Genomic DNA, 17,067 nt, shown 5'->3' on the forward strand with positions numbered 1-17,067 from the left:
CATGGTACACTGTTTCAAGCTTCAGGGGGTCCCATGTGGCACAATTGAAGGAGAGGTATATTCTGCACTCCACTGGCCTGTACTCTGGTATGTAAGTAACCACAAGTCTGCTTGCTCTTTAACCTAGCAACAGAAACTGTTTTACTTTGGCTGCAAGCTCAGGCATGCCTGTGTCCCTCCCCCACCTCGACCACCATCTTGGTTCTCAATTTCATTATCTTTTTCCCTAAACCTTTCCTTCTTCTGAACTTCATTTCTCTCAAGGGCAGTACCCTCTTTTCAGTCACCCAGGTCAATAATCCTTGGTGTTATCTTCAATTACCTACTCTTGCTCACTCGAAATATGTCTATTCAGTTACCAAATTTCACTTCTACTTCCATAACATCTCTCTCATCTGTACATCTTTTTCAAGTCACACCACCACAGTCCTACTTCAGGTTCTCATTACTTCTCATCTGAACAATTGCAATATCCTCCTAACTGATCTCCCTGCCTCAAATCTCTCCCTGCTCCAACCCATGATCTATCAAAACAGTCAAAGTGATTTTCCTAAAGAGCAGCTCTGACCATGCTACTTTTTAATTCATTAAACTCAAAAGGTTGCCTATTGCCTCTAGGATAACATACAAATTCTTCTGAGTATCATTTAAAGTCCTTCATTACCTAACTGCCAGCTATCTTTCCAATCTTATCACATATTGCTTTCTTTCCAATAGTTTACAAGTATAGCCAAACTGCCCTTCTCACTATTTCTCACATATGACACTCCATCTTCTGTCTCTCTGCCTTTGCCCTGGCTGCTACCTATGCCTAAAATACAATTGCTTCTCACTAGCCCCTATATAAAGTTTTTTTCATACCCCTGCAACAGTGCCAACCCCCCAATATTGCCTCATATTTTTTGTTTATATTCTATACATATTGATGTACCTGTTGCCTCCTCCAATAACAGGTAAGTTCCTTGAGGGCAGGAACCATTTCTTCCTTGCCTCCTTCCTTTCTTTGTATTTGTGTAACCTACCCCACCTGAGCCTGGATAAGTTTTCCCAAAATACAACCCTGTGACAGATAGCAGCTGCATGATGTATACATGACTCCTGATTGGTTGAGAGACATCTGAACTTGCAACAATATGAACCTGCATAAGTGGAAAAGGAACTGGATACATATTGGGAGAGATTGCTGGGATAAGTGGGGAGACAGAGACAGACAGAGAGAAGGAGGAGGAGGAGGAGGAAGAAGAAGAAGAAGAGGAGGAGGAGGAAGAAGAGGAATAGGAGGAAGAAGAGGAAGAAGAGGGAGAAGAGGTAATAAATTCTGTGGACTGTTGCTTCTATTAATCCCATCCTTATCCCTCCCACTCTAATTCATGTCCTCATCACCTCTCAACTAATTACCCCATTGGCCTTCTAGCAACAAATTAAAAATAATAATGTTATTATTATAATTTATAGAGTGCTTACTATGTGCTAAGCACTGTGCTAAGTGCTTTGTGATTTTTATTAGTTCATTTGAGCCTCACAACAATGCTGGGAGGTGAATGTTTTTATTTGCACTTACTGTTTTACAGATGAGAAAACTGAGGCAAACAAGGATGAAGTGATTTGCCTAGGGTCACACAGCTAGTAAGTGTCTGAGGCCAGATTCAAGATCGGGTCTTCCTGACTCCAGGCCTAGCACTCTCTGCTGTCCCACCTAATTGCAGGTGTATAAATGAATGAAGCATTTATTAAGCATTTACTATGTGCAAAATACCATGCTAGGAAATGTGCTACAAATAGAAAATACAAATGAAAATACAAATTGCTACAAATAGAAAAGTAAGACAGTCCCTGCCCTCAAGGAGCTTGTATTCTGATAGGGAAACAACACATACGGAAGGTTTCAGCTGTACGTCAAATGGAAAAGTCCTATAGCCCTTAGGGTGCAGCCAAAGCAGGTAGTAAAGCTTCTTCTTTAATGTCATCTCCACTGATAAATCCTATCAGTTCCTGATGTTGAACCATCAGACAATGCCAAGGATTTTGCTGGCAAGAACTTTCTTTTCAGGGTCTTCAGTAGCTGTGGCTGCAGCATTGGCAGGAGTAGTAGCGAGGCTGCATCTCCATAAGAGTTGCTTCCCGGGATAATGTCTAAAGGAAATGGACTGGAAGCATTGCTATCCCCAAGGTTCTTGGGTTCAGGGTACTAGGCTGTACCCATCAGGGTCTGAGGGGAGATGGTGGTCAAGATGGTAGTGGTGGTAGCTTGAATTGCCTGTTACATGTTGCCTCTTGTATCTTCCTCAGGGTGACCTATTGTCTCAACTAAGCTAACCTTGTGTATGTCTGTTGTTGCCTGGTTGGTGACAATGGACAGCCCCTTCTCCATAGAAGTCGCTTCCCTGGATGATGGATGCAGGAGCTGGGCATAGAAATAGGGATGGTGGTCCAGGGAATGCTGTCAATCTCAGGGTTTCTGGGCAAAAAAAAAAAAAAAAAGCAATAAAGTTTGGCATCCAATTTTTGTCCATTCCAATCCTACAGCAACTTCTAATTCATTCTATTTTTAAGTTTCATTCATGCCTTCTACTTTGATATCACATTCATTTCCAAATATACTTTTCCACCATCTCCCACCTATTGAGCCTTCCCTTGTAACAAGATTAAAAATAAAAATAAAAACAGTTTAGCAAAATCAACCAACACATTGATAGTATACAGCAGCATGTACAACATTCTAACCTCAAAGTCTGTCACTTCTTCAACAAAAGGAGGGAGAGGTACATTTTTTCATCTCCTTTGGGGAGCTAAGCTTGCTCCTAAAATTTACACAACACTTAACTCTCTGCATTTGTTGTGGTCCATTTTGCAATCATCTTGTATGTTGTTTTTGTGGTCGGCTGCTTGTTTTATTCATGTCTTTCCACATCTCTCTGAATTCTTCTTGCTCCTTTTTTTCTTATGGTATACTAATATTCCATTATATTCTTATAAGACAATTTGTTTACCCTTTTCCCAGTTGATGGGTATCTACTTTGTTCCAAGTTTTCTGATACTGCAAGAATGATTGTTATGAATATTTTCATGTATGTAGGACTTTTCTTTCTTTGACTTACCAGGAGTATAGAAATCATCAGTAGTGGGATCTCTGAGTCAAAGAGTATGAACATGTTAGTCATTTTTTTCTCTCATAAATTCAAGGAGACCATGTGGTATACAAGAAAAAGCATGGACTCTAGAGTTAAAGGATCTGAGTTCGATTCCCACTTCTGATGTTTATTACCTGTGTGATCTTAGGAAAATCATGTAACTAACCTCTCTGCATCTCAGATTTCTCATCTATGAAATTAAGGTATTGAGCTAGAAGACCTCAAAGTTCCCTTCCAACTCTTAATCTATGATCCCATGTTATCAGCATCAACAATAACAATAGTAATAAACTGGAGCCTGGATAAAAACTCTATACCATGAGACTATGTCATTAATAAAAAAAAAAACACTTCATTTTATTCAATTCAACAAGTACAACTGAGGCAGTATTGTCAGTTTCTAGAGACAGAGACTAAAACACATGTCCTTGTCCTCAAGGAACTTATAGTATATTGGGAGAAGGGGAGAAGCATGTGTATAAAGAAATGCAAAATTTATGCAAATTATTCTGAAGGAGGGGGGAAAGCATATTCTCACATAAAGGATTGTTAAATTCAGAGGACAAAATAGTTATGACCTCTGCAATCCTTTGGGGCTCTAGATCCATGATCAATATGGCCTGATAGTCTAAATTGAAATTTGTTTTCAAGGAACATTCTGCTGATTTGCAATTCCACAGTGTTTCAACGTGCTTTTCTTCCTGTAACTTCTTTTGTCTTTTGTCATTTCTACCATTTTACTGGGGAAAACTTCAGTTATTTTGATCTGCTTTTCTCTTCTTAGTGATTTGGAGTAATCACAATTTGGTTGTTAATGGTTTGTATTTCTTTTGAAAACTGGTTGTTCATACCTTTTGACCCCTGATGCATTCTACAAACTTATGCCTGCTTTATCTTACTAATTTATAGGTCTTCATATCATTCCACTACCTAAAAAACTTCAGTGGTTCCCAAATGCCTAACAAAACCCAAACCCCTTAGCTTACACTGACTGTCATCTTTATCCCACCCCCAATTTTGTGGTTAGAATACACTCCTCCCACCTTCATCTATTGAAATTCTACCCATACTTCAAGGAACATCATTCCAGTTCTAGCTTCAGTTTCTTCCTTCACAGTATAAGGGGTATGCTGGTAAATGGTTAACAGTCAGATCTCAAAAAAAATTAAAATTAAAAAGTACACCAAACACATTTTAACAATCAACCCTCCCTCCATTACTTTCTTAAGTCTAGTCAATCAACAAAATTATATCAAGCTGATTTTTAGCATTTGACAATTTCTAAGGCATAAATGCTCACACTGAAAATTTAACAATTAGAGAAAATTAACAATTGACAGCCAGTTTGAAGTGGCTTCAGCACACATCTATAAATTCTTGGCTCTATAATTGACTAGTCCATGTCCTGTATCAATGAATCCCATTCACTTTTGTCCATACCTTACCAGTGCTAACTTTGTGTCCCCTTCCCCATTTATCTCCTTTACTTCTACTGATTTGCTACTGAATGCTAAAGGAAGTCACTCGGTCCACTAGATCAATGGTCTGCAAAGGAGGGGCTGTGGCTTGACCCCAAGCATTATTCAATCAACCAATTGGCAAGGGGGAAAATGGATCATCCCACTCTTGCTCCATCATAGCCAATTGTGGGCTTGCCTCTAATGCAACTACTTGATCTTTTTCAACATTTTACTCCCTCTGACCAATGGCATCCAATATGGATGCCTTTTCCTTGGTTCCTTGGGTTGGTTATAACCTATCTTGACCCAGGCACCCATAACTGCCATACAAGTAAAACTATTCCCCCTTCCCCAGCTTTCCAGCATCCCTATACTCTATCCCCTCAATAACCACAACTGCAATTTTAGACTTTGAGTAGAGGCCAGTAAGTAAGAGTTCCCCACATATACATTTTTCATTTTTCAGTAGGAAAGAGTGAGCAGCACAGGATGAGCTAGCACAAATAGATTTCAATTACGTTCTCTTTCTCCCCATATTTACCCTTCTTCCCGATTTCACTATCTTCATCAAAGTCACTACCAGCCTTCCAGGCTCTCAGGTTCTCAGACTTTCTTGTCCTTGACTTCATTACTCAATTGAAACTATTCTTTCCAAAATTACCAGTGATTTCTCAATAGCCAGATCCGATGGCCTTTTCTCAATTCTGTTCCCTCTTGACTCTGAAACATCTAATTTTTTTTTTTTTTTTGCAGGGCAATGGGGGTTAAGTGACTTGCCCAGGGTCACACAGCTAGTAAAGGTCAAGTGTCTGGGGCCATATTTGAACTCAGGTCTTCCTGAATCCAGGGCCATTGCTTTATCCACTGCCCCACCTAGCTGCCCCCAACATTTAAAATTATTAAACAGCCTCTTCTCTTGGATACTCTCTCTGAGTAGTCATAACACATTTCTCTCTCTCTCTCTCTCTCTCTCTCTCTCTGTCTCTCTCCCTCTCCCTCTCTCCCTCTCTACTCTCTCTCTCTGTCTCTCTCTTTGTCATGTACATTTGACTGCTTCTTAATCGCCTTTGTTGGATCTATATCATGACCTATATGTATATCTATATAATGGCGGATGTACTCCGAGGCTCTTTCCAGAGCCCTCTTTTCTTCTCTCTATATGCTCTCTATCTTGGTGACTTCAGCTCCCATTGTTTTAATTATCAACATTAAACAGAAGCCTTCTTCTATATTTCTAGTCCTAATCTCTATGCCTAGAGTCCCACACTCTAGTCCCACATCATCAACTGACTACTGGACATTTTGAACTAGATGTTACATATGCATCTCAAACTCAGCATGTCCAAAAGAGAATTCATTAGCTATCCTCCAAATTCATCCCTCTTCTGATTTTCCTTACTTATTTTTGAGAGCAATTACTAAGGTTTACAGCCTTGGTATTATCCTTGACTTTTTGTTTATTCTGAAGCCAAATATCCAATCAGTTGCCAAATTTTGTCATTTCTACCTCTATAACATCTCTTGAATCCATCCCCTTTTCTCTACTCACATAATCACCAACCTAGTTCAGGTCCTCAACTTCTCACCTGGACGATTGCAAAAACCTCCCAATTGTTCTCCCTTACTCAAATCTCTACCCTCTCTAATCCATTCCTACATAGCTCCCAAATTGATATTCCTAAAGTGCAAGTCATTCCCTCCCTCTCCTCAATAAAATCCAGTGACTCCCTGTAGACTTGGATATCAGATATTATTTTTTTACCTCATCTTTATAAATTTCTATTCTCTATAAGTTTTATAGCATACATAGTAATTAGTACATATTTGTTATATGCATATCAGAATATGTATATAATATATAACAATAAGGATCAAACCAATGATTCCATTATTATAATGAACTCCCCAGTGAGGAAATGCCCTCTACCAATGCAGTTCACTATTTTCTCTGAAAGTTACAGGGCTAGAGAATTGCCTAGAGTACTTGAAGATTAAGTGACTTGCCCAGGGTCACACAGGGAGTAGGTGTCAGAGGCAGAACTTGACCCTAGGTTTTCCTGGATCTCTACCCACTGTTTGTTGCTACCTTTCATTTAATTTATGTTATCAAATTCACATAATAATAAATCAATCAATAAATGAAGGAAGGAGGGAATAGATAAATAAATGAATGAATAAATTAATAGATAGATGATAGATAGATAGAGGATGCCTGATCAAAATTTGTTCATTGTTAGAGATACATGATCATAAAAAAGTTAAAGACTACTGAATTTTACATACATATTACATAAACTCAAATGATCCTTAAATGCTTCATGGCAATCCTTTTTTGATTTCCTAATTGACACTCTATCAAGGCAACAAGCATGCATTACGCATTTACTATATGCCACACACTGTGCTGGGGATACAAAAACAAGAAAAACTGTTCCTGCCTTCAAAGAGCTCACAGTCTGATGGAGATGACAATGCACAAATAACTAGGTCCGCACAAGATATATGCTGGGTAAATTGGAAGTAATAGCAGAAAGAAAGCATAGCCCTGGAGGGGAGGGAGCAGAGACTGGGAAAGGTTTCTTGTAGAAGGCAGGATTTGCACCGAGTCTTGAAGGAAGCCAGAGAATCCAAGAAGTGGCAGTGAAGAGGGAGAGCATTCCAAACATGGGAAGACAGTAAGTGAAAAGGCAGAGAGAAAAGAAAATGGAGTGTCTGGTGCTAAAAACAGAAAAGAGGCCATTGTTACTATGTAACCCTGGGTAGGAGAAAGCATAACAATACAGAGGGAGGAAGGGGCCAGGTTGTGAAGAGCTTTATAAGATAAACAGGTGGCAGCTAGGTGGCACAGTGGATGGAGCACCAGCCCTGGATTCAGGAGGACCTGAGTTCAAATCCAGCCTCAGACGCTTGACACTTACTAGCTGTATGACCCTGGGCAAGTCACTTAACCTTCATTGCCCCACCAAAAAACATTAAAAAAAAAAACAAGATAAATGGAGGGTTTTATATTTGAAAATATTGTTGTTGTCATTCAGTTGTTTCTGACATTGTCCATAGGATTTTCTTGGCAAAGGTATTGGAGTGGTTTGCCATTTCCTTCTCAGTGTTTCCCCATTTTACAGATGAGTAATTGAGGCAAATAGGGGTTAAGTGACTTGCCCAGGGTCACACAGCTAGTGAGTTTCTGAGACCAGATTTGAACTCAGATCTTCCTGACTCCAGGCCCAGTGCTCTATCCACTGCACCGCCTAGCTGCTGCAGTTGAGAATATACCCCATATTCCTCTATATTTTACAGTCATCCCCCCTACTCTCAGCAGAGGACCTAGACTCCTGAGAAAACTGTGGCCATCTATCATTATTAGTTCCTTCATCTCCCCCCTCCATACCTCAAACCTCCCCTTATACTACATTATCAAATATTCATATATTATTCAATGTCATAATGCATGTACAAAGGTCCATAAACCTCTAGATACTATATAAATCAGCCACTTATAATTATTATATGAGGCAGCTAGGTGACTCAGTGAATAGAGCACAGGGCCTGGAATCAGAAAGACATGAGTTCAAATGTGGTCTCAGAAACTCACTAGCTGTGGGTCCTTGGATAAGTCACTTAACCTCTGTTTGTCTCAGTTTCCTCAACTGTAAATGGGGATAATCATAGCACCTGCTTCTCATGGATATTGTGAAAATTTAATGAGATAATAGTTTAAAGTACTTAGCACAGGGGGGCAGCTAGATGGCACAGTGGATAGAGCACTGGCCCTGGAGTCAGGGGTGCTTGAGTTCAAATCCGGCTTCAGGCACTTAATACTTACTAGCTGTGTGACCCTGGGCAAGTCACTTAACCCCAATTGCCTCACTAAAAAAAAAAAAAAGTACGTAGCACAGGGTGTAGCAAATAATAAGCACCATATAAATACTAGCTATTGTATTGTATTACATTTGTTGTTTTATGTCGTGTGGGGTGAAAATAGTTACTATAAACACAAGTTTGGGGTAAGCATATTATCAATTTGTCAGTTTCTACAGGAAAGGGATTGACCAAGCTTCTCCTGAATTTCTTGTGTTTCCTAGTCAGTGCATATGGTCCCCCATAGTGAATATGTCTCCCTAGGGAGTCAGTGCATGTGGTCCTAGAGAGACTACATGGTTACCTGTCCAGGTTTTTTATCCCTTTTCAATAAGAGGCAGGTCCTTTTACATCAATCAAATCTAATTGGGTCATTATATATCAAACAAATCTAACTGGCCAGTACCATTCAAATCCAATTGGTTGGCATGACTTGAAGGTGGGCTATTTTAAAATGAAGTCCAAGGATGATATCAGAAAAAGGAAAGCAAGATCCACACTTAAGATGGTCAGAGGAAAAATAATTCCATCTAGGCATGATTTAATCTCATCAGGAAGTCCTTGAGCTAGCTAGACAAAAGAATCTGTCTCCACCTAAAGTAAAGCTCCTTTTGTGAGCTTGGGGTTGGATTGGGTTTGGCCTAGATGAGATTTGATAAAATCTTTCAAGAAGGCCCTGCCCTTGGAAGAGAGGACCAAAAAGTGGGTCCCCCTAGATATTGTTCTCACAGTTATATGATTTTCATAAAAGTGGAAATAGTATGCTTCAATCTGCATTCAGACTCCATCGTTCTTTTTCTGGATGTGGAGAACATCTCCAACATTTATCATTTTCCTTTTTTGTCATATTAGCCAATTGGATAGCTGTGAGGTGGTACATGGTATTTTGTTCAGGTATTAAGTGCTTATATTCTCATTTGTATTTGTTTTTATGCATGTCTATTAGATTATAAAGTCCTTCAGAGCAAGAATATCTGTGTGTGTGTGTGTGTGTGTGTGTGTGTGTGTGTGTGATAATCATACCATCTTAGACTCTCAAAATTGTAAGAAATCTCAGGGGTTATCTAGTCCAACCTAAACAAGAATTTCTCTTAAAATTCCTGACAAGTGGTCATCCAAGTTCCATTTGAAGATTGCCAATGCTGGGCAACCCACAACCTCCTGAAGCAGATCATTCCAATTTGTGGTAGTTCTAATTATGAGGATTTTCCCCCTTATTTTGAATTGAAATGTAGCGCTTTGTAATTTCTAACCATAATTCCTACTTCGACCCTTTGAGACAAAGGTACTCTAGAGCAGGGTTTCTTAAACTTTTTTCACTCGCAACCTCTTTTCACCCGAAAAATGTTTATACAACCCTGGGTATTTAAATACGTTTATATAACCTTTTATTTTTGCCAAATTTTTCACTACACCCACATTCAGTTATATGATCCCATATGGGGTCATGACCCACAGTTTAAGAAGTTAGGCTCTAGAGCAAGCTTAATTCTTCTTCCTCATGAAAGCTTTTCAAATACTTAAAAGTGGCCATCATGAACTTTCCCCACTACCCAAGTCTCACTGTTTCAGTCTAAATCTCCCCAGACCCTTCAACCCACTCTTGCATAGTATAATCTTAAAACCCTTTACCATTCTGGTCACTGTCCTTTGGACATTTGCCATACTAATAGTCTATCTAAAATGTAGTACCCAGAAGCAAATATCATTCTCCAGATATGGTCCAACCAAAACAGCAGAACTATCAGCTTCTTCTTTCTATACACTATGATTTGGGGCCAGCTAGATGGTTCAGTGGATAGAGCACTGGTCCTGGAGTCAGGAGGACCTGAGTTCAAATCTGGCCTCAGACACTTAACACTTACTGGCTGTGTGACCCTGGGCAAGTCACTTAACCCCAATTGTCTCACCAAAAAAGAAAGAAAGGAAAAAAAAAATAGACACTATGATTCTATTAAGCCAATTACATTGGCTTTTTTGGCTACCATTTTTTCTCATATGAGTCATTGTTATTAATATGCTACAACCTACTTATACCTAGCAGATATCTTTCCACTGCCCTTCAGGTCATCTGCAATTCTTATTGTTCTGAGAACATGATGTCCCAGGATTTGTAGTCATATAGCATCTCTAGAAAAAAAATCATTGGTATTAAAAAAATGAGCTTTTGTGGAGAGAAGCAATTTCACATCATTGAAAGGATCTCATAATTCCCTACATTCAATGCAGCCCTCTTTCTTCTTATTAAATTCTAGGTCCAATGTGTATTATTTATTTGTACCATCCATCCTAAATAAATGTGCTAATAGATTAACTCAATGGGTTGTTCATCTAACTGCATGTCACAATTTGGGTAATATGCATCTTTCAGCCACTTCTAATAACAATTCTTTAAAAATGTGTTTTATTGTTTCCTTTTGTTTTTATTCCTCTATCATTTATGTTTCTGTTCTACCATACACATTAAGTCCCTCTCCATAAGAAATAAAAACATTTAAGTAAAAATATCCATGACAGTAACTGTGGTAAGGTAAGGTACATTCCAGTAATATTCTGCAACTACTTCTTCAAAAAGAAGCTTTGGATAGAGTACTGTAAAGTCGCCATCTGAATACTTCAGGGTCACCATCTGAATGGTTGCTGTTTGTGAGGTATCTGAAATTCTAATGAATGGTCCCCAATAAATTAGAAGCTTTAGCAGGAGTTTAGACTTTTAAACATTTATTAAGGAGCATAAGAATGTGTAATTTAAAAATTCTAAATGTGGGTTCTAATCTGACCCCCCCAGTTTTGGGGGGAAGCTGACTAAAATCACTGATAAATGAGTTTAGGTTTTTTAAGGGTTTATTGAAAGGTAGTAAAAGAAAGAGAAAGATTGAGAACAGATTTCTTATAGCCTGGAAATCCTCACCTTCCTAAACTTCCCTGTGAAGTCCTGCCACCACTCCAATCTCTCTAGCCAAAAGAGGAAGAAGACTCTCTCCATCATCCACTTCCTGCTGCATGTTCCCCTCCCAGAAATGGGGGGTTCTTCAAGCTGATTGGCTAGTGTCATTCAAATTCATTGGTTCACTGGACCCAAAGGTGGTCTCAATGTAAAGTTCAAAGTTTTTAGCTTCTTAAGTACCATGCTTTCTTAAGTACCTTTAAGTACAAGCCAGGTATACTTACAATCTAGTAATCTCCAGGTGGGCCCCTGAGTATCTGCTAAATCTCATCTATCACATTCCATTATCTTGACACAAGAATTTGGTGAAGAGAGAGAAAGGCCTAGATGCCTACATCTATCTAACCCAGGGAGCCAGCATTTCTAGCTCCACTCCCCACGAGGTCCTGATGAGAGAGAGAGCCTTGCCCCTTCTTCATCCCACAAGCCTTCCTGATGCCAAGGAACTGACCTTCCAAACCACATGGCTTGCCCTCAGATGCCGTCTCCTCATGGCAGAGCTTTCCTGCAGTATCTCTCCAGCAGGGGGTGTCACTTCAATTGTCACAGTACTGACCCTGGAGTCCATTATATTGGAAAAGAATCTTTAAGGCTACATTTGCTCTGCCAAATCAAGTGGTTGTTGTAATCAACCAACAAAAAACACAGAAAAATCTTGTGTTCTCCCATTTTTTCCATGTGAAGATGTGTTCTACTATAAGAAATCATTGGTACAGCTAGGTGGTGCAGTGGATAAAGCACTGGCCCTGGATTCAGGAGGACCTGAGTTCAAATCCTGCCTCAGACACTTGACATTTACTAGCTGTGTGACCCTGGGCAAGTCTCTTAACCCTCATTGCCCCACAAAAAAATGAATTTTTAAAAATCATCTGCAAAATCTGCCTGTTCTCTTCTCATATTTTCATCAAGGGTCTATGCCCAGGCCATTCTCATGCAAATTGATAGAGATGAGAGTGAAAGCTGGTAGTAGTTGATGATGTCACCTTTTGGGTACTATTACCATCATCAATCTTTTCTATTCTTTTTGGAATACTCTCCTTTTTGAGATGTCGTGAAAATCATTCCCTGAATGTCTTGGGATTTAGTAATATCTTCAAAAAGGGTTTCTTCTGTGTATATTTAATTAGATCCAGCTACTCCTCCCAATTTCATCTTCTTAAGTATCACTACTTCATACAGCATCCCAAAACTTGAACTGGTAGAGTTGAACTGTAATATAGAAGATGAAAATAGATCATGGTGAAAACCCTGGCAGGTCTGCTCTATTTTGTGTCTTTTTGTTATACTCATTCCAACTTCATTTATAAATGTTCTCAGAATGACTTAGTTTAGTTACATCTCAAGACTATCTTGGTTTCTCTTTCCCTGACTTGGGCACTTTTGTGAGGCTATATTGTTTTTAGTCTTCCATAGTCCACCTTCTCTGAGATTGTTCCTAGTCAGGTGAGAAGAAAGTTGAATGACTTCATTGGATGGGTCCACTACAAATGTATGTTATATAAATTCAACTCAGTGTTCACTGCTAAGTGTGACCTCTCTTATTCTTCCCTGCTTAGCTCTCTATCCTGATCCCCACGGAGTCCATCCTAAACTTTTCTCTTTATACCACCTACACCAAGCCTCCATACTCTTCTCAAAAGGAGAACATGACTCATACTTCACTGAAAATGTTGAGGCTGTCTGTCCTGAGTTCTCTCTTCTTCTCATTTCTATACTTTAATTGACTCAACATTTCCACACACTGTTCTCCCACCTCCATTCTCTTCTTTGTTCCAGTCTTAGAGGAGGCAACTTTTCTCCTTGTGAACATTAACCCTTCTACTTTTGACCTTGATCTCACGCCCTCTTAAAAGTAGGATTAATGTTTAGAAGGGAAAGACTCTCCCAATCTTTCTGTTTCTCTGGGTCACCAGAGGGCTCTGTCATGTCTCCTGTTCTCTTCTTTCTCTATTATCTTTCTCTTTCTATCCATTTCTCTCTCTCTTCTTTCTGTCACTCTTTCACTCTTCTGTCTCTATGCATATGTCAATCTATCTTTCTCTTTTTCTTCCTGTGTTTCTCATCTGCCCTCATAAGACCAACTGTAATCTTTCATATTATCTCCCTAATTCATAGATAAATAACAGATCTATATAGCCAACCCTAATGTAAACTGAACTTCTGATTCTCATCATCAAATATCCATAAGATTTCTCCAACCAGATGTCCCATAAGCATCTCAAATGTAAAATGTTCAAAGTAAACTCATTATCTTTCCCCCCAAATATACCCCTCTTTCTCACTTCCCTTCCAGTCACTCATTTTTTTTTATTTTAGCCCAACCCTGAATCTCCCATCCCCTTCAACTTTCATATGTAATCAGTTGCCAAGTTTCCTGGCATCTGTCTCCATAATATATCTCACTTTTGACTTCATCTCTCCACTCACAGAGTCACGGCCTTCATCACTTCCCACCTAGACAATGGAAAGATTATTGGCCTCCCTACTTCCAGTTTTTCTTCTTTTCAATCCATTCTCTGTACAGCTGCTAAACTGACACCCTTAAAACATTGATCTGACAAAGAAATCAAAGATACCTATAGTCATATAAAAAATGCTCTAAATCACTTTTGATCAGAGAAATATAAATTGAAACAACTCTGAGGTACCACCTCACACCTATCAGAGGGTCTAATATGACAAAAAAATGTTGGAGGGAATATGGGAAAATGGGGAAACTAATGTACTTTTGGTGGAGTTGTGAAGTCATCCAACCATTTTGGAGAGGAATTTGGAACTGTGCCCAAAGGGTAATAAAACTGCATACCCTTTGACCCAGTAATACCACTGCTAAGCGGTCTATAGTCCAAAGATATCCCCCACCAAAAAAGGGAAAATAACATATTTGTACAAAAATATTTATAGCAGCTCTTTTTATGGTGCCTAAGAATTGGAAATTGAAGGGATGCCCATCAATTGGGGAATGGCTAAACAGGCTGTGGTATATGATTGTAATGGAATATTTTTGTGCTATAAGAAATGACAAGCAGGATGATTTCAGAAAAACTGGAAAGACTTACGTGAACTGATGCATAGTGAAGTGAACAGAACCAGGAGAATATTGAACACAATAAAAGCAATATTGTTTGATGACTGTGAATGACTTAACTATTCTCAGGAATGCAATGATCCAAGACAATCCCAAAGGACTAATGATGAAGGATACTATACACCTCCAGAGAAAGAACTGATAATGATCGAATAGATTGAAGCATACTATTTCTCACTTTCGTTCTTTCATTTTTCTTTTGTTCAAGTGTTTTTGTGTTTCTTGTATAATATGGAAATGTTTTACATGATTACACATGTACAACCTATATTTCATTACTTACTGCCTGGGGGTGGGGAGGGTGGAGGTGGCAGCAGGGAAGGAAGGAGAGGATAGAATTTGGAACTCGAAACTTTAAATAAAAATGTTTAAAAATTGGAAAACAACAACAACATTGATCTGACCTTATTTCTTCCCTGCTCAAGAAGCTCTAGTGGGTTTCCTTTTCTCTCTCTTTTCTTTTAACTTTTAATTTTCTCAATTACATGTAAAGATATTTTTTGAGTTCCAAATTTTTCTCCCACCCTCCCTTCCCTCCCCCCTCCCAAGGCCAGCAAGAAATTTGATATAGGTTATACATTACTATCATGTTAAACATATTTCCACATTAATCAGAACAAAAGGAAAAAAATGCAAGAAAGAATAAACAAGAACAATAACAAAAAAGCAACAACAAAAGTGAAAATAGCATGCTTCAATCTGCATCCAGAGTCCATAGTTCTTTTTTCTGAATGTGGAGAACATTTTCCAACATAAGTCTTTTGGTATTGTCTCGGATCATTGTATTGCTGAGAAGAGTTAAGTCTATCACAGCTGATCATCACAACATGTTATTGATACTGTGTAAAATGTTCTCTTGGTTCTGCTCATTTCACTCAGCATCAATTCATATGTCTTTCCAGGTTTTTCTGAAATCTGCCTGCTTATCATTTCTTATAGCACAATAGTATTCCATTACATTTATATATCACAATTTGTTTAGGCATTTCCCAGTTGATGGGCATCCCCTCAATTTCCAATTCTCTACAGCCACAAAAAGAGCAGCTATGAATATTTTTGTACATATGGGTCCTTTCCCCTTTTTTATGATCTCTTTGGGATATAGACCAATAGTGGTATTGCTAGGTCAAAGGGTATACACAGTTTTAAAGCCTTTTGGGCATGGTTCCAAATTGTTCTTCTGAATGGTTGGATCAGTTCACAGCTCCACCAACAGTGCATTAGTGTTCCAATTTTCCCAGAGCTTCCCCAACATTTATCATTTTCCTTTTTTTGTCATATTAGCCAATTGGACAGGTGTGAGGTAGGACATCAGAGTGGTTTTCTTTCTTTCTTTCTTTCTTTCTTTCTTTCTTTCTTTCTTTCTCTCTTTCTTTCTTTCTTTCTTTCTTTCTTTCTTTCTTTCTTTCTTTCTCTCTTTCTTTCTTTCTTTCTTTCTTTCTTTCTTTCTTTCTTTCTTTCTTTCTTTCTTTCTTTCTTTCTTTCTTTCTTTCTTTTTTCTCAATGAGGGTTACCTGACTTGCCCAGGGTCACACAGCTAGTAAGTGTATTTTGTTATTTGTTTTCTTTCTTTTTTTTTTATCAGAGTAGTTTTAATTTGTATTTCTCTAATCAGTAGTGATTGAGAACATTTTTTCATATGACTGTAGAAAGTTTTAATTTCATTATCTGAAAACTGCCTGTTCATATCCTTTGACCATTTCTCAATTAGGGAATGACTTGTATTTTTGTATATTTGATTCAGTTCTCTATATATTTTAAATTTGAGGACTTTATCAGAAATACTGTCTGTAGGGGGCAGCTAGGTGGTACAGTGGATAAAGCACCAGTCCTGGATTCAGGAGGACCTAAGTTCAAATATGACCTCAGACATTTGACACTTACTAGCTGTGTGACACTGGGCAAGTCACCTAAACCTCATTGCCCTGCCCAACAGAGAGAGAGAGAGAGAGAGAGAGAGAGAGAGAGAGAGAGAGAGAGAGAGAATAAAGTCCTTACAGTATAGTTCTTTCCTATAATTCTATATCATGCACTTTATGTTCCAACCAAACCACCTTACTTGTTGGTCCCCAGCATTCCATCTTCTGTGTCTGATTCCTGGACACACACTATCCCCCTCCCCCCTCATAGAATTCCTAACTTTCTTCAAAGCTCAGCCTGACTGTCCACCTAGCTTGATCTCCCACTCCCCTTGCTAGCTAATGTCCCTCCCCAGGAATTACTTTGTTTCTACATTGTAGATATTCTATATTTAATGTTCTTTGTATATGTTGTTTGCCCTCTCTGCCTGCCCCCCCCCAACCCTAAGTAGACTCTAAGTTCCTGTCCCAAGTCTGAGCAGGGGTCTGACATGTGAGAATACAAAATAAATATTTGTTGAATAAATTAATGAGTGAATTAATAATTTTCCTCCATAATGTCTTTCCAAAGAGTCTGTATTCTAAACTACTGTGTTACCTTTTTCCCAAATGTTTGTGGGCTGAGACACAGTTTTGGTAACTTTTTTGTATTGGTTAAACTTCTTTTCACCTAGGAGTTCCCTATCTCAAGGAAATTACAGGTCTAGTCCCTATCTTGATACTG

Source organism: Dromiciops gliroides, chromosome 1 (genome assembly GCF_019393635.1).
Source record: "Dromiciops gliroides isolate mDroGli1 chromosome 1, mDroGli1.pri, whole genome shotgun sequence".
Lineage (NCBI taxonomy): Eukaryota > Metazoa > Chordata > Mammalia > Microbiotheria > Microbiotheriidae > Dromiciops > Dromiciops gliroides.